This window comes from Pipra filicauda, unplaced genomic scaffold (genome assembly GCF_003945595.2).
Source record: "Pipra filicauda isolate LSUMZ 115617 unplaced genomic scaffold, ASM394559v2 scaffold1105_size29044_pilon, whole genome shotgun sequence".
NCBI classification, from domain to species: Eukaryota; Metazoa; Chordata; class Aves; order Passeriformes; family Pipridae; genus Pipra; species Pipra filicauda.
This window is the reverse complement of record NW_024103547.1, coordinates 9,339-13,444: the sequence shown is the minus strand read 5'-3', so window position 1 is coordinate 13,444 and position 4,106 is coordinate 9,339. Positions and strand designations below refer to the sequence as shown.

At 59.4% G+C, this 4,106-nt stretch overlaps 1 pseudogene; it reads right to left on the bottom strand.

Annotated features, from left to right (window-relative positions):
• Nucleotides 1-355: 355 nt before the first annotated feature.
• Nucleotides 356-1,721, bottom strand: LOC113998057 (annotated as a pseudogene).
• Nucleotides 1,722-4,106: the final 2,385 nt, after the last annotated feature.

Below are 4,106 nucleotides of genomic sequence, written 5' to 3'. Positions count from 1 at the left end.
TTCAAACGGTGACATGGGACCTCCTCAAGCACTCCCATCCGAGCACTTCACTGCGCACGTGCGACAGAGACAGAAGGACTTTGAGTCCCAGGATGCCCTTTGGCATTCTGCCTGGAATATGAACTGCTACGGGATTGAGCCACTTTGAGGGGACACATTGATCCCGCTCGACTTTTGGGGTGCAGAGCTGGGAGAGACTGGAATGTTAATGGTCCATGGCTCCAACACTCTCCAGTTGCAGAAGCAGCGGGGGCTTTCCTGCCCAGGAGCAAAGGAACGGCCCGGGGAAGGGGGGAGAACATCCACTCCTGGAAAGGACAGGCTGGGCTTGGAGCCAGAGAGAGGAAGAGTTATTTTTATGGTTTTAGATCACTATAGACAGGAGCCAAAACTGCCCCAAACCTACTCTACAGGGAAACAAAATTGATCTAAATTGAACCCTACATATAGATAGATAGATAGATAGACAGATAGATAGATAAACTAACTCTAATCTTGCCCAAGGGATCAGTTAACAAGACCCTGGGTCACCCTCACTGTCAGAGGGGTCGGGACAGGGGCTGGACACGGGTCACCAGGTGTGTGCCCAGCATGGATCACCTGGAACAAGGGTCACCAGGTGTGTGCCCAACGTGGGTCCCTGTGGATCACCCAACGGGGGTCCTTCAATGGCTGATGGAGTTGCAGCAGCAGTCGAAGCTCTTCCTGCAGTCGGGGCACTCGAGGCGCTTCTCTTACCGGTGGGTCTGTTGGTGTCTGGTCAAGGTAGAGCTCTGGGCAAAGCTCTTCCCACACTCCCCACACTTGTAGGGCCTCTCCCCGGTGTGGATGCGTCGGTGGGTGACGAGGGCGGAGTTCTGGCAGAAGCTCTTCCCGCAGTCGGTGCAGCGGAAGGGCCTCTCATCCGTGTGTGTCTGCTCATGACTGAGGAGATGTGAGCTGGTCTGAAACCTCTTCCCACATTCCAAGCACTTGTGGGGCCGCTCCCCAGTGTGAATGCGCTGGTGGGTGACAAGGGTGGAGCTCTGCTTGAAGCCCTTCCCGCAGTCAGTGCAGCGGAAGGGCCTCTCATCCGTGTGCGTCCGCTGGTGCAGGAGGAGATGTGAGCTGGTCTGAAATCTCTTCCCACATTCCAAGCACTTGTAGGGTCGTTCTCCGGTGTGGATGCGTTGGTGGACGAGGAGGCTGGAGCTCGTACTGAAGCTCTTCCCACACTCCTCACACGTGTAGGGCTGCTCTCTGGTGTGGATGCGCTGGTGGCTGCGGAGGGTGGAGATGTCACTGAAGCTCTTCCCACATTCCCCACATGTGTAGGGCCGTTCCCCAGTGTGGACACGACAGTGGATGCGTAAGTTGGAGCTGCAGTTGAAGCTCTTCCCACATTCCCCACACGTGTAGGGCCGTTCCCCGGTGTGGATGTGCTGGTGGGTGAGGAGGGTGGAGCTGTCCCTGAATCTCTTCCCACACTCCCCACACGTGTAGGGCCGTTCCCCAGTGTGGATGCGCTTGTGTCGGATCAGGTTGGAGCTGCAGTTGAAGCTCTTCCCACATTCCCCACACGTGTAGGGCCGTTCTCCAGTGTGGATGTGTTTGTGGATGAGGAGGGTGGTGCTGGCCTTGAAGCTCTTCCCACATTCCAAGCACTTGAAGGGCTTCTCCCTGCTGGGAGGCTGCTCAGGGACCACCAGCTCAGAGCTCCCCCTCAAGCTCCGGCCGCCTTCCCGGCACAGGCTGGCTCTTTCCTCCTCAGAGCACCCTGGGCTGGCTTTGGAGCCCCTCCTGCGGGGGGATCTCCGGCCCTTTTCCTCCCCGCTGCCTTCCTGCGCCGGGGAGCCCTTCAAAACGGCCTCTCCCACCAGGCTCTCACGGGGGGATTTGTCCTCCGGGCTCTCCGTCCTCACCTCGGGGCCTGGGGCAGGAAGCAAGAAGGACAGGCAGGGGATTTGCCTCCGGCCCACAGGGAAGGCCAAGGACATCCCCCCAACTCCGGCCCCGGCAGGACGGCGGCGCCAGCGGGGTTGTCCTGCAGCCGGGGCCATGCTCGGCTGACAGAGCCAGCACAACACCCGCCCAAAGGGACACTGACTTCCTCCTCACCTGCCTGGGGGGACCAAGGCATCTTCCTCTTCCTCGCAGCCTCCTTCATCTGGCCAAGCTTCGGGAAGGAGAAATCCTGATGGGGGGGAAAACAAGGGCTGAGCACGTTGGCTTGGGGGTTCCTCCTGTCCAAGTCCATCTCTAGAACACATCAGAAATCCTGTGTCCATAAAAACCTCCAAAACACCAAGATTCAGCCCAGAAAACCCAAACCATCGATACTCAGGCAAAAAACCCTTCAGAAATAGCAAGATGAACCCTCCCAAACTGCAAAAAGTTAGGATTCAGCCAAAAAGTACTCCAGAATATGAAGATTCAGCCCAAAGAAAAGTGTTTAATTAGGAGAATGAGGGGAATGAGACCATTTCATGAGCACTTGATTGAGTTGCTGTATATTAATCAAAAGCTGTATTAATGCAGTATCACTTCAAACTCGCCAGGGCTGTTCCTCGAGGTTCTCTGTCCCCCTGCCAGTCCGGGGCTGTTTCTCCAAACCACCAATCCCAGTGTGCCAAACGCCCTGGTTGGTCAGTGCCGGCTGGGGCAGCGGGCACTCGGTGAGGGGATGAGAAAACTGCACCCGGGGCTGGGCTGAAAGAGGCTTCAGCACCACTTCTGATGGCCCAGGGGCAGCATCTGGCTTCTCCCAAACAGAGAGAGGGCACTTGTTCCTCTGCAGGGAGTCAAGGGCAGGAGGGTGACTCCTGCTGCATGGATGGAATGGCAAAGGATCCCTTGGGTCCCCAGGATGGATCACAAAACAGGAATAGACACAAAAGGTCACCACAAAGATTTCTGGGGCAGTGTCCTGCAGGGACAGGACAGTGTCACCCCACCAGGGCAGGGTTGGCAAGTGGGAGGCTGCTCCAGGGCTCTGCAAGAGGCCTCGTGCTCTGCTCGGCCCCAGCACTGGCTGGTCCCAACCCCCCCGGCTGCCCCCGGCCCTGGGCAGCTCTGCTGCCACAGGCTGTGCCCTCACCGTGGCCCTGCAATGGCCCTGCCTGTCCCTCACCCGGGGCCCTGCCCACATCCCTGTCCCTTGGCTCTCTCTCTGCCAGCTCAGTGTGGGGCACACGGGCTGGGGGTCCCTCCCAAGCCCCCCGGGCAGTCGGCGTTGGCTGGGGGGATGTGAGGGCTGGGCCTGCTCAGCACAGCCCCGGTCTCGTGCCCAGCGCCTCTTTCCTGACCCACACAAGAGCTTCCCGGCCCCCCCAGGGCTCCCCTGCTGCTGCCTCTGCTCCTGGCCCTGCCTTTGCTGCTCCCTTGGCTGGGGCAGCGGCTGCAGGGGGGGATGGCAGCAGCTTCAGCTCCACGGCACTTCCTGGGGGGAGCTCAGCCCGGGGGGGACGGGCAGGGACCTGATGGGGATGGACAGGGGCCCAGCAGGGACAGCCAGGGCCTGCAGGGGAAGGCACAGGGACAACCTGGCCCCCCACACTGCCAGGGCTGTCTCTGCTCCTCCTTGCAGGCTCCGTGGCCAGGCACAGTTGGTGTTCCTGGGTGCCCACCATCTCAGCACTTGCAGCCGCTCAAATCAGCGCCCGCAGCTCTGCAGCAAAGCCCCAGCTCACCTGGCACACAGGGGATGGACACAGCACCTGCTCGGGGATGGGCACTCACAGCTTTGTGCCTTCCCCACCACGGGGCTCTCCTTCCTCAGCAGCACCTCTGCCTTGCACTTATTCTCAGCCTCACCTCAGGGACAGCTCTGGGCTCACCTCCACGCCACTTCTCAGCCTCACCTCAGGGCCTGGGCTCAAGGACAGGAACCTGCAGGGAGGGGACATCATGTGCAAGCTGAGGGCTGCCTGCTTGCACTGGCCTGGGGGCTTCTTTCTCCTTCTACAACCAGCCCAGAACTCAGCCTGCTTTTCTAACACCACACATTTACAGACTAACCTTGCAGATAGATATGGACAGACATCTCCATCACCCTGGGGATGGAGCCTCAAGCATGTGCTGCCACAGGAATGGCAATCACAGAATCACAGAATCAGCCACGTTGGAAA